The 24716-nt window shown below is 40.1% G+C and overlaps 1 long non-coding RNA gene across 1 annotated transcript in view; it reads right to left on the bottom strand.

Annotated features, from left to right (window-relative positions):
• Positions 1-1624: 1624 nt before the first annotated feature.
• LOC127483444 (uncharacterized) overlaps positions 1625-24716 on the bottom strand; it is a 38787-nt gene continuing 15695 nt past the window's right edge. Inside the window, exons 2-3 of the long non-coding RNA XR_007909669.2 lie at positions 22460-22581; positions 1625-3840 (exon numbers count right to left, since the gene is read on the bottom strand). This is a non-coding gene — a long non-coding RNA (uncharacterized lncRNA). The remainder of the gene's footprint in view (positions 3841-22459; positions 22582-24716) is intronic.

The raw sequence follows: 24716 nt of genomic DNA, 5'->3' as shown, positions 1-24716 counted from the left end.
ACAGTCTCAGTTCAGTAGCACCATAAATTTACTAAGTCCTAATCTCCTGTTAATTCGCCCCACCCAGAGTCAGGTTTTACTGCTAGGCTCAGGGCCGGTGCAGACCTGAGGTCGCTCCGCTTATGACGTATGTCCAAGATGGCGCCTGCTCTTTGTCTTGCTCGCCCTTGAGAGGTGAGCGGAGAGAGAGAAACCCGTGTCCATACCAGTCACCTTTTTTTTTTTTTTTTCCCTCTCTCTCTCTTCCAGTTAGCTTGGTGAAGTCCCCCCCGCCCCGGGGGTCGTTCCCTCTAGTCTCCTCTCTCCGCTTGCCTGCCGGTGTCTCGGGTTATTGAGGTTCGGCTCACCTCGCGTTCCAGCGCTGGTGTGTTGAGTCTGCCGCTGACGTCCCGAACTGTGGGCTCCCACGCTCTCCACGCAGGTCTGCTCCCCTTCCAGCGCCGATGTGTGGACTCGGAGCCCTGGACTTCCCAAGTCTCCCCGCTGTTGCACTCCCCTTCGAGCACTTGCGCGCAGCTCCGTCCCTCGGCTCGGCTTCCGCGGCTCAGTCCCGCGGCTCGGTCCTGTGGTTCGGCTTTCGCGCGCGGTGGGCGACCTTGTTCTCCCAGTAGGTCCTCCGATTCATGCCCACTGGATCCAGAAGAGTTTTGTCTGCAATATTTTCCTGGTTCTTTTTTCTGAGGCTACCGTAACTCCCCTTTTATTAAACTAAATTTTCCCGGACTATCGGTGCGCGCCCTCACTATTCCGCCATCTTGGCTCCGCCCTGATGAAAGTATTTCTAAAAGGAAATAATATGCTGTTAAGACTCAACTAGCGCCAGCGCTGTGCATCAATAGGCTAATCCTCCACCTGCGGTGCCAGCACCCTGGGTTCTAGTCCCAGTCAGGGTGCCCAATTCTGTCCTGGTTGCCCCTCTTCCAGGCCAGCTCTCTGCTGTGGCCAGGGAGTGCAGTGGAGGATGGCCCAAGTGCTTGGGCCCTGCACCCCATGGGAGACCAGGAGAAGCACCTGGCTCCTGCCATCGGATCAGCGCGGTGCACCGGCCACAGCGTGCCAGCCGCAGCGCGGCGGCCATTGGAGGGTGAGCCAACGGCAAAAGGAAGACCTTTCTCTCTGTCTCTCTCACTGGCCATTCTGCCTGTCAAAAAAAAAAAAAAAAAAAAAAGACTCAACTATTACTAGTTTTAGGAGGACATTAAAGTATAAGGGTGCAGACAGAGCAAAGACAAAAGACATTCTTAGAAAAAACTTAACTTTGGCCAGCGCCACGACTCAATAGGCTAATCCTCCACCTGCGGCACCAGCACACCGGGTTCTAGTCCCGGTCGGGGCGCCGGATTCTGTCCCGGTTGCCCCTCTTCCAGGCCAGCTCTCTGCTGTGGCCCCGGAGTACAGTGGAGGATGGCCCAAGTCCTTGGGCCCTGCACCCCATGGGAGACCAGGAGAAGCACCTAGCTCCTGGCTTCGGATCAGTGCGATGGGCCGGCCACAGCACGCTGGCCATGGCAGCCATTGGAGGGGAACCAACGGAAAAGGAAGACCTTTCTCTCTGTCTCTCTGTCTCACTGTCCACTCTACCTGTCAAAAAAAGAAAAAATAATAATAATTAAAAAAAAGAAAAACCTTAACTTTGACACCATGAAAAACAGAAGTTGATAAAACTAAAAATGATACTGAGCCCAAGTTCTTTGGCTCATTTGCAAATAGAAACTAACAAGAGTCCAACATGCAACCCAGGCAAAGATCACTGGGGGCTTATGCTCAAGCACAGAAGAGCCAGCAGGACGGGAAGAGGTTCTGCTGACTGGCTCAAGGAGGGGAGGGGGAGCTGGGCAGGGATTTTTATCGGATGGGGAAGCATGGTGGTTCCCACTTATCACAAAGCACTTCAATCTGCACTGGCCTGGAGTTCTGGTTTGTCCCTTTTAGCATCATACTTTGGTTTGCACTCAGCTCTGGGTTCTGTGCAGGCACAGTTCCTTCTTCTGCACAGGACACACTCCAAATGGCAACGTTGCTTATTTCTGCCTCACCAGCAAGGACAATGGGAAGGTCATGCATCAGTGAAGCTGGGCTAATGTGGGTATACATGCATTCTGGCATAGTGCCTTATGGGCAGTAGTCTTTTGTGGTTAGCGTCTGGATTCACCTTACTCCTGACTGATCTGTAGCTGGAGACGGATACATACTCAGGGGAGGGGTACAAGTCAGGTCAGCAGGGGCTTGAGTTAGTGAGTCCTCTTACTATCTTATCTCTAAAAGAGATATAAACCAATCCACAATAAAATTATATTTGGGAACTTTAACTATTTTCTCTCAATAGTTGACAGAAAAAGTGGAAAAGATCAGAAAGAATGTAGATTTGAACAACACAATTACAAGCCTTGACCTAATGTTGTCTAGGGGACACATCACTCAACAATGATGACGTATATCCTTTACAAATGTATATGGACTATTTCCCAAAATCTATTATACACTGGACCATAAAGGAAACATGGGTACATTTCAATTATTGAAATAAGTCAAAATATGCTTCCCTAACTGCAATAGAATTAAGCTTGAAATCAATAAAACAAGTACAACCCAAATTCCCCAAATAGCTTGAAATTACATAACAAATCTTTATATAGAACTTAATGTAAAGAGCACTCTCCCAAAACTCCTGTGTTCTTTGAGCATTCATTAATTTTTATAGATTTATTTATTCATTTATTTGAGAGGCAGAGTTACAGATAGAGGGAGAGACAGAGAGAAAGGACTTCCATCAGCTGGTTACTCCCCAAATGGCCACAATGGCCAGAGCTGGGCTGGTCCGAAGCCAGGAGCTTCATCTGCGTCTCCCATGTGGGTGCAGGGACTGAAGCACTTGAGCCATCTTTTGCTGCTTTCTCAGGCCAGTAGCACAGAGCTAGATCAGAAGTGGAACAGCTAGGACTCAAACTGGCACCCCTATGGGATGCCTGAACTGCAGGCAGAGGCTTAACCTACTATGCCACAGTACAAGCCCATTAAATATTCATTTAAAATATGTATGTATTTGTCAATAAAATAAGTAAACAAAATGCAGAAGGGGCCAGTGTTGTGGCTTAGCACACTAAGCTGCCATTTGTGACGTCAGCATACTATATTACAGTGAGGGTTCACATTCTACTGCTCTGTTTCCAATCGAGCTCCCTGCTAAAGTGCCTGAGGGTAAGCAGAGGAAAATGTCTCAAGTACATAGGAGATCCTGATGGAGTTTCTGACTCCTGGTTTCTGTATGACCACGTGCCAGTTTTTGAGGTCATTTGGGAAGTGATTCTGCTTTTCAAATAAATATTTTAAAAGGAAGTTATATAATTGACCAAATTTTCTGTAATAAAAAATAGAAATCATAGAAATATGAGAAAACCAAATTCTGGAATGTTGATACTTTTCTAATTTTTAAACAGCTGAAATGTTACCCTAAACAACATGATTCAAGACAAGTGGAAGGATTTCCCAAGCAGTGCTTTCAAGAAATGATATAGCCTTCAAGAATTATGAAAAAAGAAAGAACAAAAAATAATTAAGTATTGAACACAAGATATTAGAAAAGAAGCAAAACCCAAATCTACAGAAAAATAATTCATAATAAAAAGTAAAATAATTAAAAAACAAGATCACATCAAAAATTTGTTAAGCACATAGATCTTAAGTTCTTTCTATCCACACACAAAAATGGAAGGAGCTGAGGAAACTTGGGGAAGTGCTGGATATGTCAGTTACCTTAATCATAGTGATGGCATCAAGAGTGCTTGTCTATGTCCCAACTCATCAAACTTCATCCATTACATATGTGCCATTCTCTAGATGCTAAGACACAAAAAAAGAAAGAAATCCTGTCATTTGCAGCAAAATGGATAGAAGCAGAGGGCATCATGTTGAGTGAAATAAGCTAGACACAGAAGGATGAATACCACATGTTCTCCCTTATATGTGGGAGAAAGAAAAAAAAAAAAACCTCATCCTGAACACAGAATGTTGATTACTAGAGGCTGAGAGGGATGAGAAGGAGTTTGCATTTAACAATAGGGAAGCTGGGTGAGTCATTAACTGAGACAAACAGACAAACACACTAATAAGAGATGTTAATATGAGAACTGGGGTAAGGGGCATATGGCAACTTGTTATGCTACTACCTCACAACTTTTGTTTTCTGTACTTAACATTAATAACAAAGAAAAAACAAATTTTTGAAAATATTTAACTGTTTTAAATGATCAAGAATGTAGCATGTCTTCCCTAGGACTATGGCATCTTTTTGAGGATTTAATACCAAAAAGTAATTAAATGATCATAGGTATGCTTATGGAGAACCAACTGCATGCTGTAGGGAAGAAATGCACTTCAAATATGAAGACACATTACAATGGTGGAAAGTTACACACCAGGCTAACAGTAACTGACAGAAAAATGGACTGCCTATGTTAATAGCACATGAAGCATATTTTGAACCAAGGATATTATCAGAGGTGTTTATGTACCTTATAACTGCTTCAAAACACACGAAGCAAAAGATGACAGAAATGAAAAAAGGGACAAGTCTACGAGATATTTTAATACCATTCTTTCTACAAATGGTAAAACACATAGAAAATGAGCAATTATGTTATAAAATTTCAACAACTCTAAGAGTGTAAGTGACTTAACAGGCACTTACATAACCCTTACAGAAGGATCCTCATACTTTTCATGTGCACTTCCAAATTTGTTAAGATAGACTAGGAGACACAAGGCCGGCGCCATGGCTCACTAGGTTAATCCTCCGCCTGCGGCCCCGGCACCCCGGGTTCTAGTCCCGGTTGGGGTGCCAGATTCTGTCCTGGTTGCTCTTCTTCCAGTCCAGCTCTCTGCTGTGGCCCGGGAGTGCAGTGGAGGATGGCCCAAGTGCTTGGGCCCTGCACCCGCATGGGAGACCAGGAGGAAGCACCTGGCTCCTGGCTTCGGATTGGCGCAGCACAGACCGTAGCAGCCATTTGGGGAGGGAACCAATGGAAGGAAGACCTTTCTCCTTTCTCTCTATCTCTCTCTTACTGTCTATATCTCTACCTGTCAAATAAAAAAAAAAAGGAAAAAAAAAACATGGTTCAGAGAAGAAATTAAAGAGAAATAAGTATTGCTGAACTGAATAAAAATATACACATAATTATGAGATGATCTAAACAACTAGGAGGTAATTAAGAAAATTAAATGACTATATTTTTAAAAGAGATCTCAAATCAAAGACCTTAGTCCTCACATTTAAAAAGCTAGGAGAGTGAAAATGGTGCCTGGATAAGATGCTACAGTGACCATTTCCTCACAGAGACACAAATTTAATAACTATTCTGCATCAAAACTCCTCCAGGTGTCAGTGCTGTAGCATAGCGGGTTAAGTGGTCGCCTCCAGTGCCAGCATCCCCCACGGGCTCCAGTTTGATTCCCAGCTGCTCTACTTCTGATCCAGCTTTCTGCTGATGGCCTGGGAAGACAGCGGAACATGGCCCAAATACTTGAGAGACCTGGAAGAAGCTCCTGGCTCCCAGTTCCTGGCTTTGGCCTGGCCCAGCCATTGGAGCTATTGCAGCCATTTTGGGAACTGAACCAGCAGATGGAAGACCTCTCTGTCTTGCTCTCCCTCTCGCTCTGCCCCTGCTTCTCTCAATCTGTAACTCTGCCTTAACAATAAATAAGTGAATCTTAAAAAAAAAAAAAAAAAAAAAAAAAAAAAAAAAAAAAAAACCTTCACAAGAACTAAGGAAGACAGGTGAGAGACCCCAAGTGCCTGCCTTTTGTATAATAATAAGATAAACACACTGCATTGAAGAAAGCAGGAAGAAAAGAACTTTCCACATCACTCCTTGGCAGCTCCAAGTAGCACAGTGTAGAGCGAGAGATACTTCCTGCATGAGGGAGGAAACAGAATTAAATTCAGACCCTAGACTTTAACCCCAATGCCAGGCTAACTGCAATGAAATTCAGAGTCAGACAGGGCCTCTACGTCCCCTACCCCTAGGCCTGTGGCTGCAAACTAACTCTTTGAAGCCTCTGTAACCAGGCAGCTTCTACCACCATTCCCACAACCTCTGGCCAAAAGTGGAGCAAAACTCCAGCCACTGTGGTGTAGGCAGAAGGAAGATCTTAGGACTTGCAGAGTCAGGTATGCTTCTTCCCAGAGACTCAGCACCTGATAAAGCCTGAAGAGTTCTACCTCCAGATCAGCATTCACAGACACTGACTTGACACATGAGCCTCTCAACTTGCCCTGCCCCCTAGTGGGACAGACTTGTTTCGGCACAGATCATGGCCAGCCTCAACTGGGTCTGGTATTACACTACCCTGAGGCATTCTAGAGCCCAGTGTTGACATCCAGGTGTGACTCAACCTATCTATATTTCAGGTAGCCAAGGAATATCTTTTTACAATCCTCCATTCTTGTGCAGACAATAAGGAACCACAGGACTTTGTTTTGGGACCAAGTACCAGGCTGGTAAAGGCTAACACTGGGCAGCTCCTAATGTTCCTGTCTCTAGGCAAATAACTGTGGACGGGGCATCTAAACTTGACCCAGCATTAGGCAGACATTTGAGCCCTGGTAAAGCAGAACCATTTTGATATGTCTCAGTGTTAGCCTCCTATGGGCCTGCTTGCCACTCTTCCCACAACCAAGATTACAAACAGCCTAATGACTCTGAGATTCCGGAGTGACCCACCTTTGATTGCCTAGGCATTTGAAGGGCTACCCTGATCACCCCTCCTCCCACTTTGATAAGCAAGAAACCACAAGACTGTATTGGGGTTCAGTGCTAAGCTAGTTAAATCCAACACTGAGCAGATCCTAACTGTCTCTGCACCTGAATTTGAAGCCTCTGAACATGCCAAATAGAGTTCCATGGCCCCAGTTAATCAATCTTACACTCAAACCAGCATCATCAGTGACTGGTAGAAGTGGCATTAGGCAGTTCATACATTGCAGCAGCAGACTACAGCAGGGTGGGATTCTGTTTTGCCTGAAGGTGCACTGATCTTGATAAGCTGTGGGCCCCAGATGTGATCTATCATAATGGCATTTACAGCCATAGAACTAGGTCGCTAGGCCCACCCTAGCCCTAGGAGGAGGCTTATATGGACAAATTATTCGTTTTTAGACTCTCCCCTAGTAATTCTGAGCAGGACAACAACTGAAGATTTGAGAGAAGTCTAAACCAGAAGAGTATTTTAGGACTCAAACAGTGAGAACACATCAATAGTGGCCCTTCAGTAAATCTGGACTTAGGGTGCCACCTAGTGCTGAGATAGCAGAAATGCCCACAGGCTTAAAGAAAATAGACTACTTAAAATTTCTAGGACAGCTACAAATAATGTATTCTGATTGACAAGTAATTAGCATAATTAGTCCTTCAATATACAATTTTGTACATGAAACATCATAAAGAACTTCTAGGACTCCACGACCTCATCTAAAAGACAAAATAAAGTGTCTCAAATCAACCATCCAAAAACAAAAAATTTTGAATGCTTGGATAAAGATTTCAAAATAACTATTTTAAGAAAACTCATTGAATTTCAGTGGGACACAAAGAAATGATTTTGTACTCTAACAGAGACTTGAAAGAGAAATAATTTTAAAAAGTCAAACAGAAATTCTTACCTGAAAGATCACACTAAAAATAATTAAACCACGAAAAAAGGCATTAATAACAAGAACAGATAAGACACAAGAAAGAATCACTGAGCTGGAAAACAAGACATTTGGAAATACACAGTTGGAGGAGAAAAAAGGATGAAGGGGAATGAAGAAAGCTTATGGAAACTTCAGGACAGCATGAAAAGAGTAAATTTACAACTTCTGGGGGTTCAAGATGGATTTGAGAACGACAAGAGTGTAGAAAGCCTATCTGAAGACATAATATCAGAAACACCTCAAAACAGAGAAAGATAAAATATTTAGATAAGAAAAGTCAAAGGTCAACAGTCAGATTCAATCTGAGCAAGCCTGCCTACTCAAAGATACATTATAATAAATCTCTCCATGTGTTTTTTAAGAGATTTATTTATTTGCTTGAATATCAGTTACAGAGATGGAGGAAGAGAGAGGGAGAGAGAGAGAGAGATCTTCCATCCACCATTTTACTTCCCAGACGGCTTCAATAGCCAGGACTGGGACAGGCTGAAGCCAGGAGCCAGGAGCTTCATCCAGGTCTCTCTCCCATGTGAGTGGCAGGGCCCAAGGCTGTACATGTTTAACGATAAAAGAGAGGATTAACAGAGCCACAAAAAGAAGAACAAGAAGAAGGAGGAGGAGGAGGAGGAAGAGGAAGAGGAAGAGGAAGGAAGGTGGGAGAGGAAAGGGGAAGGGGAGGAAGAGAAGAGAGGGAGGAGGAGGAGGAAGAAGAGGAAAAGGAAGAGGAAGAAAAAAGGAAAGAAAACAAGTAATATATAAAGGGGTCCCAATTGGCCTGAGTGCAGACTTATCCACAGAAATCTCATAGGCCAAGGAGTGAGTTATGACTTTCACAGCAGTGAAGGAAAAATATTGCAGGCAAGAATATTATACTCAGCAAAACTACCCTCCAGATACGAAGGAGAATCAAAGACATTTCCAGAAAAGAAAAAATTGTAAGAATTTATAACTATCAGACCTATCTTATAAGAAATGCTAAAGTGAGTCCTTCCAATTGAAACAAAGAGGTGCTAATGAATAAGAAGCAAATATAAACTCACTGGTAACAGTAACTATACTGACATATTCAGAATGGTCTAATATTATAAATATGGTACACAAACGATTCATATCTTTAGTGTGAAGACTAAAGAACAAAAGAAAAATTTGCAAAACTGTTAACATGTAAGGTTTGCTATAAATATTCTTTATCAATTTGTATACTGAGACTATATTAATAATTATGAGTAGTGTTATATTCTTTTTCAATATTCTGAAAAAATTTGTGTTAGTTTTGTGTTTTTGAATTTAATATATTCTGATTAACAAGTCATATTTATACATTTTTATGGAGTATTGTGCAGTATCACATGTATACAACATAAACTAATCAAATCAGGAAATTGGCATTTCCATTTCCTTATCATTTTATGTTGAGAACCTATCAGCTGTTAATTTCATAATTATAGAACTTTCACTTTTAGAACTCTCTCAAAAATCAGCCTGATGGTAAATTAATAGGATTATATATGAGTGGAAATGATTCTCTAATATTTAGGATTTACATTTTCTATTGTTTCATGAGTCACTTTTTAAATTTTTTTTAACTTTTATTTAATGAATATAAATTTCCAAAGTACAGTTTATGGATTACAATGGCTTTTTCCCCCATAACTTCCCTCCCAACCGCAACCCTCCCCCCTCCCACTCCCTCTCCCCTTTCATTCACATCAAGATTCATTTTCAATTCTCTTTATATACAGAAGATCAGTTTAGCATATATTAAGTAAAGATTTCGACAGTTTGCACCCACACAGAAACACAAAGTGAAAAATACTGTTTGAGTACTAGTTATAGCATTAAATCACAATGTACAGCACATTAAGGACAGAGATCCCACATGAGGAGTAAGTGCACAGTGACTCCTGTTGTTGACTTAACAAATTGACATTCTTGTTTATGGTGTCAGTAATCACCCTAGGCTCTTGTCATGAGTTGCCAAGGCTATGGAGGCCTTTTGAGTTTGCCAACTCATGAGTCACTTTTAATCATCTTTATTTATTAAATTTATCTATTTAATTGAGGTGTTTGAACTTACTGATCTAAATTAGTTATGGCATTCTCATAGCATCTTTTTATAAATATTTATATTTATGTTAATATTATTTCTAATATTTTATCAACTTTATATTACATGATTTATACAAAATAAAACATACTTCATGTAACAGTTCAGTTTGATGAGTTACAGAATAGGTATATACATGTGTAGCTAATATTCTAGTCAAGATTTAATTTTCCTCACTCTGGAAAGTTTACTACGCCTCCTTGCCATCTATATTTCTCATCCAGCTAGTACTGTTCTAATTTTTATCAGGCATAAAGATTTTCCTATTCTAGAACATATGATGATTTTATCAACTGCTGCAAAGAAGTCAGTTGGGACTTTGATAAGGATTATATTAAAATTATAGATCAATTTCAGGACTGTCTCCATCCAAGCAATATTAAATCTTCAGATCCATGAACACAGAGTATATTTCTATTTACTTAGATCTTTAATTTATTTAGCAGATTTTCTAGTTTTGAGAGTATATATTTTGTACTTCTTTCTTTACAATTTATTCTTTAGTATTTATTTTTTACACCACTGCAAATAAAACTGGTTTCATAAATCAGTTTTTTAGCTATTCATGCATTTTGTGACAGCATCAATTTGACTGGGTTAAATAGTACCAAGATATTTCTTTAAACATTACTCTGATCTATGAGAGTGTTTCTGGCTGAGATTAACATTTGAATTGACAAAGAAGACTGTCTTTTCCAATGTGGATGGTCTTTATGGAATCTGTGGCAGCACTGAATAGAAGATTTACTCTCTGCCTACTTTCTACTGAGACAAAGATCTTCTGCCTTCAGACTCGAATGTAGACTGAAACTTACATCTTTGGTTTTCCTGTTTCTCATGCCTTTGGAAACCATTGTCTCTCCAATGTCTCCAGATTCTTGACTGTAGATCTTGAAACTCTGAAGTCTCCAAAGTACTTTATTTATATTCTTTAAAAAGCTCATGGGAAATGGGCATTATGAAAAATAAAACTATGCATGGGTTTGAAAACTTTTCTTGCACCAAAATAAACATTTTTTAATTCCACAGTCTTTTTGAAAATTTTATATACATATATATGTTTTGTTTTTGTTTTGTTCTTAGTTTGGAGAAACCAGACTAAAACAGATTTTGGTATTAAAAGTGGTTCTCAAAGAAGAGAATTTTCAGGATGACCTTTAAAAATTGGTTCTGGGGTTTCTGGAGTTGGTTCCCTACTTTAATTAGATACAGAGGTGCTAATGGTCCTATTTTGAGCAACAAGGAGACCTCTGAGAGTTCATGGTATGACCTGGCTATAGAGCTATGCAAAATGACTCTACTGGCTATCTCAATCAATCATGCTCTTATAAAAAGCAAGGAGCTGGGTGATTGTGCAGATGATCCTTAAACATTTTTGGAAAACTAATGAATTTAATGAGGTTGGCCGGTTGCTCCAAATGTCGCTGGACAAAGTTCTAAAGAAAGGATGAGCGCAAGGATTCAAACCCCCAGCCCCAGTGCTATGTAAATAACCTTAAAACTTCTATGCCCTGAAAGAGATCCCTGTGTTCTGTAGCTTCAAGATTGAGACTGATAAAAATCAGATACAGAATCTCATTCTGTGACTGACTGAACAATGTAAGCTGAACTCCCCAGCTCACAGGCCACCTACTGGAATAGTAATGGACACTGATTGGGAAAGAACAGAATTCTCTAAGTTGAAATGGAGTAACTTGGGAACACCCTGATGAAAGTGATGAAATCGATTCCATAAATTATGACGGATCTACTTTGACAGTGAAAGAGAGGACACTCCTTCCTTTTCCTCAACAGAAGCATTCTTCTCATTCCTTTTACTAGTAGCCTACCCACTCCCAAGTAGGAGTGGCGCCTCTACTCCTTTCTGGGAGGATGAACTCTGAATGGCCTCAGGAAACTCTGATGCTTCTTCTGCACATATCGAAATAAAAACGTGGTTTTCCTCCATCTCTTACTATGCTGTTATATTATAAAGTGCAGGGTATTAATTTCATTAGTTTTTATGTTTAGTTTCATGTTTCATAAATTTCTGCTCTGATATTTTAATTTTCTTACTAATAACTCTTATTTCATTTAATTTATCTTTTATGTACCAAGATAAACATCATTTAATTCCTTGTTCCCATGAACTTAAAAAAACTGAAAACAGTATACATGTGATATTTCAATACATGTATAAATTATGTAATGGCCAATCACAGTAAACATAGCTTTCTATTTAATATTTAATATTTCTTTGTGGTAAAATATGCAAAATTTAATTATTCTTCATGGTGAAAATATACAAAATTTATATTTAGTATTTCTTTGTGGTGAAAATATCCAAAATTCCATCGAATAGCTTTTTAATAGTGAAATACACAGCACATTTTCTGTAGTCACCCTAGTATGAAGCAGAACCCCAGAACTTCATACTCCTCTCTAACTGTAACTTAATACTTATTAATCAGTCTTTCCCCTTACTTTCCTCTCCCTCTTCTTTCCCAGCTTCTGGTAACCATCATTAAACCATTAACTATATGATATCATCTGTTTTTAGATTCCACCTATGAATGGGATTGTGCCATACTCATCTTTTTGTGCTTATTTCACAATATTTTTCAGTTTCACCCATGCTATGGTAAATGAGATTTCTTCCATTTTTTATGGTTGAGTAATATTCCATTGTGCATAAATACCACATTTTCTTTACCCATTCAACAGTGAGTAGACAGGTTGTTGTCATTTCTTGGCTATGGAGAACAGTGCTGCAATAAACATGAGAGTTCAGATGTCTCTTCACTGACTGATTTAATCTCCCTTGGATCTATACCAGTGGAACTTCTAGGTCATATGTTATTTCTGTTTACAATTCTTTGAAGAAATTTTATACTGTTTTTCACAATGGCTGTGCTGTGTGAAAAGGGTCTATTTTCTCCATATCTTTACCAACATATCTTACTATTTGTCTTTCTGATAACAGTCCATCTGACAAGAAACAGATGATGTTTATATTTTTTCTTTGAGAAAAGGCTATTAATATCTATTAATCATTTAAAATATTTATTTAGTTAATTGAAATAATAATAGGGAAACAGTGGGAAAAGACAGAGAAAGCTAGTTCACTCCACTAATACCCATAGCAGTTGGGACTGGCTAAAGCCAGAAGCCAGGAACCCAATTGGGGTCTCCCCATGGGTGTTGGACACCCAACTATTTTAGCCATTACCAACTGTTTCCCAGAGTACATATTACAGGAAGTGGGAATTGGGAATGGAGCTGGGACTCAATTTCAGGCACCCTGATATAGGATGCAGCACCAAACATCCACCCTACATTTTAAAATTACATTATGTTTTTCTTTCTTTTTTTTTTTTTTAACTTTTCCGTTGTTCAAGTTCTTATATATTCTGGTTATTAACTCCTTGCAGGTGTATAACTTGCACACATTGTCTTCCATTCCACAAGTGTCTCTTCCCTCTGCAGATTGTCTCTTTTGCTATGTAGAAGCTCTAGTTTGATGAAATCCCATTTGTCTATTTTGCTTTTGTATCCATTTCTTTTTGGGTCAAATTCAAAATTCCTGTCCATTCCAATATCCTAAAGCATTTCTCCTATGTCTTTTTCTAGTATTTTCAATGTTTCAGGTCTTATATTTAGATCTTTTTTTAAAAAAAAGATTTATTTATTTATTTGAAAGTCAGAGTTACACAGAGAGAAGAGAGGCAGAGAGAGAGAGGTCTTCCATACGCTGGTTCACTCCGCAACTGGCTGCAACGGCTGGAGCTGCGGCGATCCAAAGCCCAGAGCCAGGAGCTTCTTCTGGGTCTCCCAGGCGGGTGCAAGGGCACAAAGGCCCAAGGACTTGGGCCATCTTCCACTGCTTTCCCAGGCCATAGTAGAGAGCTGGATTGAAAGTGGAGCAGACGGGTATCAAAGCAGCACCCATATGGGATGCTGGCACTGCAGGTGGTAGCTTTAACTGCTACACCACAGCACCGGTCCCATATATTTAGGTCTTTCCTGCATTTGAGTTGATTTTGCACACAGTAAGAGACTTGTAGGGAGGTGTCTAATTTCATTCTTCTGCATGTGGAAATCCAATTTTCTCTGATCATCTATTGAAAAGACTGTCCTTTTTCTCATGCATGCTCTTAACACCTTTTTCAAAGATCAGGTGCTGGCAGATGCATGCGAGGAAGTCTATTCTGTTCTATTGGTATTTGTTTGTATGCCAATATCATGCTGTTTTAATTATCATATCTTTGTAATATTTTTTAAAGTCAGGTCTGCTTTGTTCTTTTTGTTCAGTTTTTTTTTGGGGGGGGGCTATTCAGGGTCTTTATAACTCCAAGTTTTATTATTTTTTCTAATTAATTCTGTGAAAATGTCATTAGTATTTTGATAGGGATTGCACTAAATTTACAGATAGATTGGATAGTGTGGATATGTCAATGATATAAATTTTTCCAGTAAAAGAACACCATGTATATTTAAAATCTTTGTGTTCTTTTCAATCTTTTTCATTAATGTTTTATAGTTTTTATTTTGGAGCTCTTTCATTTTCATGGTTGAATTTCTTACTAGATTTTTTTTCTGTAAATGGGTTTGCTTTCTTAAGTTCTTTTTCTTCCATTTAAATATGAATATATAAAATGCTACTGATTTCTAAAATTTTAATTTCACTATCCTGAAATGTTACTTGGATTTGTTTATTAGTCCTGACAGTCTTTCGGTGAAGATTTGAGGGTTTCCTACATTTATATCACGTCATCTGAAAAGAGTGACAACAATTTTATTCTCTTCTTTCCAATCTGGATGCCTTTTCTTTCTTTCTTCTGCTTAACTGCTGTAAGATTTCCAGTACTATGCTGATGAAATCTTGTTCCAGAATTCAGAGGAAAAGCTTTAAACCTTTCCCCATTCAGTATAATGTCAGTTGTTGGCTTCTTACATACAGCCTTTATTATATTGAGACACATTGCTTCGGTACCTAATTTGTTAAAAGTTTTTATCCTGAAATGTTGAATTTTATCTATTTTCTGCATCTATTGCTTGCTCAAATTTCTTATGTTGACTTTTTTCGTTTATGTGAGGTGAACCCATTTCATGTACTGCATATATGGAGATGTAGGTTCACAGCGCCACCTCCCATCCCACCCTCCTTCCCACCCATGCTCCCACTCTCCCTCCTCCTTCCTTTCTTACTCTTTTCATTTTTGCAATGACACACTTTCAGTTTGTTTTATAGTAAGTGAAGAATTCAACAAAAAGTAAGACCAAAAAAACAGTAGAGACAAGGGCTATGAACAATAATCAATTCTGGAAATGCTCACTCACATTTTAAGAGCTCTTTTTATAATCTGTTTGAAAGGCAGAGAGCAAAACACAGAGAGAGATTTTCTACCTAATGTTTTGCTCACTACACACCTGTAACATCTAAAGCTGGTTTACACTAATGCCAAAAGCCTGGAACTCAATCCAGATTTCCCATATGGGCGGCAGGGATCCAAGTACTTCAGCCATCACCTGCTGCCTCCCAGGGTGTGCATTAGCAAGAAGCTGGAATCATGAGCACATCTGGGACACGAACACAGACACTTCCACACAGGATGAGGATGATCCAAGTGGTGCCTTAACCACAGCACCATATGCCAATGCCAATATTCTGAGAAGTATATTCATTAACTATACTAGGGCTCTATGTCTATTATAAATGGTATTTTAAAAATTTTTAAGTATTACAATATAGGAATGTTCTTTATTTTTATACATTGAATTTGTATAACAACCTCACTGATTTATCTTACAAACAAAAAAACCGTACATATTGTTTATGTCTTCAACATCTGAAGAGCAGGATATGACTTTAGATAAAGTCTCTATAGTAGAGAAAGTTTAACTGGCAGAAATGAATATGAACTATTGTTTCACTATAATCAACTTGTTTGATTATTTCTTCAAGGCAGATGTAAATAATTCACTCCTTAAAATTAAAAAAAAACTTTTCTAATAAAAGCATTAGTCTTGATAGCAATGATTATAGTAAATTATTACTTTTTCAACCTCATCATGAGTAAAGGAAAGCTAACAGAATGATTTTCCCACTTTTACCGCTGTTTTCATCAATTCATTTGTAGATTACAGAATATGATTTCTTAAAAGGTTGATACGAATGAGAAGCTGGTAAACTGAGATCTTACTTTTATTTCCAAAACTTTTAAGATCTCAAAAAAACAAAAAAATCCTCCATTGTGTATCTCATTTCTTTGTCTACAAAATATGATTAATGACACTTATCTGGGGACAATTACTAGCAAAGATACAAGAGAGCGAGTGAGCAGAATCTGAAATGTAATTTTGGCCCCTTATCAAGGAAACCAGGTATAATAAAGGGCTGCATTATTCAGTTGCTGAGTATCCCAAGTGCTTAATGTTATTGGAACTCAGAGGAGACTGTACAAAGCCAAATAGTTCCTCTATGGTGTCTGCCTCTTTTTTTTTTAATTAATATTTTGTTTGGAAAGATCAACTAAACTAAATCAGGTGTCTCAAAATCATCTTCATTATTTTCAGGCACTATATTTGTAAATGCTGTGCTCTAGGCTCTGCCTAATTATGTTTTTGGGTTCCAGTATGTTTTTAATATAGCTGATATAATGAACCTGTTTCCAAATGCTGAATATTAAGTGAAGCCTACTTGTTGCCCTTGGAAAAGTTCTATTGTATTTAGGGGCCCTGGATTTCAGCACACATCATTTTTCCATGTGTAGCCCAGCTACCAGATGAGCTGCCATAAAAGCAAAGCTGAGCAAAGAGAGGGGCTGATCTCAGCCTGTCTGATATTCATTATGAATAGCCACTATCGGGAGAACACATGAAACATAACCCTGAACATGAAATAAAGAAATACACTTAGTCTTTTTAATGAGGTAAAGAGGAAAGCTGAACCAGTGCCTCATTTTAGACCATTGCTCACCTCCAAACAAGCCATAACTTCTGGACTATTTTTTTTTTGTAATAGGATCTTAAAAAGAACCCGTGGATCTTATTTTTTCATCTGATTTTGATCTTAAAAGTAGCCATATCCTTTCAAATTTAAAATTCACGCTTTGTTTTCCAGTGGAGAACTTATAGCCTTATTTTCTTTAATCCTAACTGAACTCAGAACCTTCCTATCACATTGTTAGCATGTCCAAAAACCTCTGTGATGTCACATAACAATCTCAGTAACAAGAATAGAGTAAGCTCCTTTGGGGACAGAGACTATGTTTTACCTTTAGATGTATTCAGTAAATATTTGTCAACAAATAAAACTGAAAAAAATATAAATTTGTGAAAAACACAAATGGTCTTATCAAGGCCTGGCAGTTGCCAATTCAAGTAATTGTGAAGGCTTTGATATGAGGCATAGTCAAAAGGAAAAAATTTATCTGTGGTCCTTATTCAATTCACAGAGAAATAGAACATGGGTTCAAGTTAGAGGCATTTTTTTTTTTTAATTTCCCAAAGGAAAAAACAAGTACAAAACCAACTGAGACGTCCAGGTTAACATTGGATTAAGCTATTCTCATTGTTACATTGTGTTTTGCTTTGTTTTCCCAAAAGTAAGCATAAAGAAGTCATAACTCTCCCAATATAGTCACCACCATTTAGTTCCCCATCACCTCACAATCTAAATTCTGCACAAGCTAAGAGGACAGGTAAAAATCATTCCCTTGGCTCAAATTCCCTGCTTCCTGTCATTGAAAGTTCACAAATGCATGTTAACAAATAGTAAAATATAGTTTTATTATCTTGTGGAAGAGAATCATTTGAAAAGAAAATTTTAGGCTTGCACCATGGCTCACTAGGCTAATCCTCCGCCTGCGGCGCTGGCACCCCAGGTTCTAGTCCCGGTCAGGGTGCCAGATTCTGTCCTGGTTGCTCCTCTTCCAGTCCAGCTCTCTGCTGTGGCCCGGGAGTACAGTGGAGGATGGCCCAAGTGCTAGGGCCCTGTACCCGCATGGGAGACCAGGAGAAGCACTTGGCTCCTGGCTTTGGATCGGCATGGTGCGCTGGCCGTAGCAGCCATTTTGGGGGTGAACCAACGGAAAAGGAAGACCTTTCTCTCTGTCTCTCTCTCTCACTGTCTAACTCTGCCTGTCAAAAAATAAATAAAAAAAAAAGTAAACATGGAGGGCTGGCACTGTGGCACAGTGGGTTAATGCCCTGGCCTGAAGCGCCAGCATCCCATATGGGCGTTGGTTTGAGACCAGCTGCTCCACTTTCAATCCAGCTCTCTGCTATGGCCTGGGAAAACAGTAGAAGATGGCGCAAGTCCTTGGGCCCCTGCACCCACATGGGAGACCCAGAAGAAGGTCCTGGCTCCTGGCTCCTGGCTTCGGATGAGTGCAGCTCAAGCCGTTGCAGCCAACTGGGGAGTGAACCAGTGGATGGAAGACCTCTCTCTCTCTGCCTTTCCTCTCTCTGTATAACTTTGACTTTCAAATAAATAAATAAATAAATATTTTTTAAAAAGTAAACATGGACAAGAGAAATCAATAAATACTCTTATCCCTTAACCTAAGAATTTGTTACCTATGGACTTCCAAATCAGTCACCCACAAGGCTGATTGAATAGAGATCTACACTTCTCATACTGTAGACAGATTACATGCTAAACAAAATTGCTCTCATCTCCAAATATACAAAGCATTCTTATGTAGGGCACTTTCTATATGCTAAGTGATGGGGATACAAAGTGAACCTAAGTTTGTCCCTGCTTTAAGGTGATAACTGGGAGACAGGAAAGCAAATTGACCATGATAGGGAGTGAGCTAAATGCTACAACTATGGTTGTGACCTAAGACTATAGGGGCAAACTGATGGGCCATTCAATTCATTCTAGATAGATTAGGGAATTATGTGGGATAAGCGACTTCCAAGTTGAAAATTGGAATAACATAGAAATTGGTGAGTTAGATAGGAAAGAAAACAGATGGGACTGAGTTATTCAAATCAATAATTAAATTCCAAATCATCAGCCGGCGCCGTGGCTCAATAGGCTAATCCTCCGCCTTGCGGCGCCAGCACACCAGGTTCTAGTCCCTGTCGGGGTGCCGGATTCTGTCCCGGTTACTCCTCTTCCAGGCCAGCTCTCTGCTGTGGCCAGGGAGGGCAGTGGAGGATGGCCCAAGTGCTTGGGCCCTGCACCCACATGGGAGACCAGGAGAAGCACCTGGCTCCTGGCTTCGGATCAGCACGCGCCGGCCGCGGCGGCCATTGGAGGGTGAACCAACGGCAAAGGAAGACCTTTCTCTCTGTCTCTCTCTCTCTCTCACTGTCCACTCTGCCTGTCAAAAAAAAAAAAAAATTCCAAATCATCAAATCCTTTTGTTACATTTTTCTTTCAGTTTCTTTCACATTCTCATTACATCTCCAACAACTGGCTTAAAATTCTTTTTTTTTTTTTTTTTTTTTTTTTTTTGACAGGCAGAGTGGACAGTGAGAGAGAGACAGAGAGAAAGGTCTTCCTTTGCCGTTGGTTCACCCTCCAATGGCCGCCGCGGTCGGCGCGCTGTGGCCGGCGCACCGCGCTGATCCGATGGCAGGAGCCAGGAGCCAGGTGCTTTTCCTGGTCTCCCATGGGGTGCAGGGCCCAAGCACCTGGGCCATCCTCCACTGCACTCCCTGGCCACAGCAGAGAGCTGGCCTGGAAGAGGTGCAACCGGGACAGAATCCGGCGCCCCAACCGGGACTAGAACCTGGTGTGCCGGCGCCGCTAGGCGGAGGATTAGCCTAGTGAGCCGCGGCGCTGGCCTTTAAAATTCTCTTAACTTACACAAAGAGAATAAGCTGAGGAGTTCCCATTACTATGCGTGATTATGACTGTTGGTGCTGAGCTTCTGATGCAGGTGGGAAATTTTATTAAAAGGTAGATTATTTAAAAGTGGACTAAAATAAAAGGAAAATTTACTTTAAAAAGAAGTAAAGGAGATACAAGAATTATTAAAAAACATGCGTGGTTACCTATTTGGCAAATTGCCCTTCAAACCAAATTATCTGTCCATTTCTTGATGATCAACATGTGAAGGAAACAGAATGGCTTCCTCTTCATTTGAGCTGCATCACTGCCGATCTGCTGATCAGCCAGCCTGCTTCTCCTTAATTTATCACTTCAATGTTACTGTTTGCATCAGTGAAATGACTGGTTTGCAAAACACTAAAGCACAATTACAAATGGCACTGACCAGCGACAGAAGTGCCCATGTAAGCAGCAGCTCCAGCCTTTCATTTATCACCATTTGTTTCGATGGTGCAACATTCATTTCATTTATCACTTGATCTCTTTCTATTATTTCTTTCATGGGAAGGTGTCTAATCAGCATTATTTCAAATTGTATTTTCTTGAAAGCTTTTAAGCAGCTCCTAACAAAGGCACAATTACTGTACTCATTTAAGGAACCACACACCCCCATAAGACAGAGGTTCATATTTTCATTGCCTTAAAAAAGTGACCTATTAGGAGAGATTCTAGAGATCTAGTTTTCACTCTTTCAAGACTTCTCTCTCTCTGTTAAAATGAAAAATTAAAGGAGGTAATTTATTAATAGGCTTAATGATTAACAAGAAAAGGTTAAAGGAAGACGCGTGGTCCAGTGGTTAACACGGCAATGAAGAGTTCTGACTTGTAAATCCATGAGAATTAAGGAACAAACCTGTAAGAATCATGGATTCTTGGCAGTGTTGTCCACACTGCAAAGTTATATGCTGCCGGGAAAAGAGACACCCCCTGTTGCTGTCTGCACAAAGGGACTTCAAAAAGTTCATGAAAAATAGAATTAAAAGCTAAGTTTATTTTGGTGTAAAAAATGAAATCCATGAAAAGTTTTCTTGTAATATGCATTTTCCATGAAATTTTGAAAACACTCTCATTTTACTGATTGGCTAGCTATCCATTCACTCTTTTCCATTTCTTCTAAAATCAGAGGCTATAAGAATATCTGTACTTCACATAATAAAAAAGACCTAAGATTCTTGAATAAAATAGTTATGTTCGCAATTATCCTGTCTAGGATGCTGTACCTCCACTCACACACAGGCTTCTCTGTGGGGAGCAACCCGGACTATACTGTTACTGGAATTAAGACTTATTCTATGCATCTGCTCTCCCACAATATGGCGCTGGGAGAGAAGAAAACAGCTTCTGCACAGCTGCCTCCAGTTCAGCCAATAAACTGTAGGACTTGCTCCTGATTGGAGGAGAGCAGCGTACTCGGCGTGTGGGCAGCCGAGTTGGGATTGGCGGAGGAGGACTATAAAGGAGGAGAGAGACGGCATGCAACAGGAACATCTAAGGGGAACACCTGTGCAGCCCCCGAGAGAGCCGGCCGGCGGTGTGCCGCTCCCCTGCGGAAGTGGGGAATGTGGCCAGGGGGAACTGCCCTTCCACGGAGGTGGAAGGGATAGTACCCAACCCGGGAAGAACCAGCAGCAAACCCGGGGAGGGCCGAGCAGACGAAAGAACAGTGCAGGGTCCTGTGTCGTTCCTCCACGAAGAGGGGGAGCGACATTCTCCTTTACCATAAGGGCATGTTGCAGCAATGCTTCATTGTGCCTGCTCGAGACTGACAAGGTCAACACTGATGCAAAACACACAGAGGACATTAGAAGATGAGAGCAACAGGCAAGCAAACCTGAATACAACCCTTATTCTGTCACTGAGCACTTGAGCAACTTGTGCTATTCGTCTATCTTTCCATTGCAAAGTTATCTGGAGGTGCGTTTCCATCCCAGTCACTTTGAAATCAAACTTTGTAATCAGTTTTATCATAACCACACAGAAATGTGAAACAACCCACACCATTTGTCAGCCACTTTTCTAAGAATCATACATAGGGACCGGTGTGGTGGCACAGAGGGTTAAGATCCCGGATTGCAGTGCCAGCATTCCATATGGGTGTCCGTTCGAGGCCCGGCTGCTCCGCTTCTGATTTTTTTAGTTCCCTGATAATGAGCCTGGAAAAGCAGCAGAGGATAGCCCAACTGCTTGGAATCCTGCACCCACGTGGGAGACCTGGAAGAAGCTCCTGGCTCCTGATTTCAGATTGGCTTCCAGAAGTTGCAGCCATTTGGGGAGTAAACCAGCAGATGGAAGACCTCTCTCTCTGTCTCTACTTCTCTAACTCTTTCAAATAAATAATCTTTAAAAAAGATATGTATATGTATATATATGTATATAAAATGATATGTATATGTATATATTTATATACATGTATACATATATATTTATGTACACCTCTCTCTATATATATGAACTCCTTTAATCTTCACATCAACATCGATGTTGGCACCACTGTATTTTCCATAAAATGGATGCAGAAATAGAAGCACAGAAAAGCTGATTAACTTCACCAAGATTTTACAGCAAGTACATGATAAAACCTGAATATCAACCCAGACCAGCCAGTTCCAGGATTCAAGGGGATACTGGCTACATTATACTGCTACTTATTTAACTTTTCTTTTGCCTCAAATTTCAGAGTGGTTGTGTTGCACATCAGGAGGACAATGTCAGGGTTCCAGCTTCCAGGCCAGAATTCTGGTCACCATATTCTTGTGCACCTTTGCTCACAATATCTCCTTGTCCCTTGTTAAACACGGACTGGAAATGCCAACTCCCCCACTCTTGATTGCATTACCTGTTCCTCTGTCTCTGCAAGCTTTCTCGCTTGTTTCTGAATCCACGACGTGTCTCGAAGTATTCTCTTCCTCTATTCTCAGTAGATTGTCTTCACTGGAGTGCTGTCCTCGAGCAGGAGACCTCAAGTGTCGTGAAAGAACACAGAAGTCAACATGAATCCCTGGAGCCCATCGCCACATCTGGCACTTTGTTCACCAGCCCCCTCCACAGACACACACTACCACACATTTAAAGCCCATAACCACCACACCCCTGCAAGGCTACGCCTCTGCCTGAGCTCTAGATGAGTCTCCTGGCCTCCATTCCGCCTCTTGCTCACCTCTTCTTTCTTCTTACTCCTTTCTTCTTTCCTCGTCTTAGTGTCACTCAGGGTGATTATGTAATGATGATCAAGATGTTCGATCCTGTACTACCTAAAACTGCCTTGTAAACTACAGGGGGAACACAGCATACACCAGAAGTACTGCAATAAATGATGTGGCCTTTTCCAGTTTTAGAATCACAAGATCTAAACTAGGCCAAGTCAGCCACCTGCTCTCCAGAAATCTCCCCCAAATTACAACACTGCGACTGCATTGCAGCTGGAGTCAGTGGGTGATTACTTCTGGTCTGAATCTAATTAGCAGTGATGAAACCAGTGCTGCTCTTGAGATTTCCATGGGCCCCTTCTCAAGTGAAATCACACTTACTCCCCTATTATAGCTGTGAGCTTATGTGGAAACACACGGAACGAAGGCATTTCTTTATTTGCAAGGAAAAGATAGCAACTTGTGAAAAAGGAGTTGCACTGATTAGAATAGTCTAATGTCCTAATTAAATGCAACCAGGGAAGCTTAGAAAAATTTCACAGAAACACAAATTTAATGTGCAAGGCTATACTTAAAAGGAATGATGCATATCATTTGAAAGTTCTTGAACAGAGAGGAACCACCTCTGCAATTAAAAAGCAAGAAGCCTGGAAAACCACATCTTAAAGGCTAAAGGACTAAGGTGAACATGTTTTAGAAAAATTTTCATGGCTTTTTCAAGTTTAGACTAATAGGTTACAGAGGCTATGCTAAAATACGGGATCATTCTTATACATCATACAGTGTGATGAGAAATGCAGTGACTAAGCTGCTGCAATATATATACACATTTTTATAATATTTCCTATAAAGTATAACACACATATTTAAATGCCATTCTTTTACATTTTTAATAATTTGAAAAAATCTGTAAATTAAATTCAGAGACTGGAGACTACTGATTTTTATAATCTGGAATGCCACCCAGTGGGGTCATTAGCTATAGCAAGACATGGTAAAGGTAGAGTGTTTTATAAAACTGTGAAAGTGGATCAATTTAAAATCCAATACAGGAAGTAAAGGAAAAACTCACAGTTCTCATTAAGCTCGCCCATATTTATAACTGAAATAAAATTCACAATACAAGGGGGAATTAGTTATATATTTCAAGTGCTTGATTAGTTGAATAATTGCCACTAATATGTTAGATTGTATTTCCATTTTTTTTAACTTTTATTTAATGAATATAAATTTCCAAAGTACAGCTTATGGATTACAATGGCTTTTTTCCCCCCATAACTTCCCTCCCACCTGCAACCATCCCCTCTCCCGCTCATTCTTCCCTTTCATTCACATCAAGATTCATTTTTAATTCTCTTTATATACAGAAGATCAGTTTAGTATATATTAAGTAAAGATTTCGACAGTTTGCACCCACACAGAAACACAAAGTGAAAAATACTGTTTGAGTACTAGTTATAGCATTAAATCACAATGTACAGCACATTAAGGACAGAGATCCCACATGAGGAGTAAGTGCACAGTGACTCCTGTTGTTGACTTAGCAAATTGACACTCTTGTTTATGGCATCAGTAATCACCCTAGGCTCTTGTCATGAGTTGCCAAGATTATGGAAGCCTTTTGAATTCACCAACTCTGATCATATTTAGACAAGGTCATAGTCAAAGTGGAAGTTCTCTCCTCCCTTCAGAGAAAGGTACCTCCTTCTTTGAAGACCTGTTCTTTCCACTGGGATCTCACTCACAGAGATCTTTCATTTGGTTGTTTTTGTGTGTGTGTGTTTTGTGTGTGTGTGTGTGTGTGTGTTTTGTTTTGTTTTGTTTTGCCAGAGTGTCTTGGCTTTCCATGCCTGAAATACTCTCATGGGCTTTTCAGCTGGATCTGAATGCCTTAAGGGCTGATTCTGAGGCCAGAGTGCTGTTTAGGACATCTGCCATTCTATGAGT

This window comes from Oryctolagus cuniculus, chromosome 13 (assembly GCF_964237555.1).
Source record: "Oryctolagus cuniculus chromosome 13, mOryCun1.1, whole genome shotgun sequence".
In the NCBI taxonomy this organism is placed as follows: Eukaryota; Metazoa; Chordata; class Mammalia; order Lagomorpha; family Leporidae; genus Oryctolagus; species Oryctolagus cuniculus.
The sequence above is the reverse complement of the archived record's forward strand: the minus strand, read 5'-3'. Positions and strand labels throughout refer to the sequence as shown.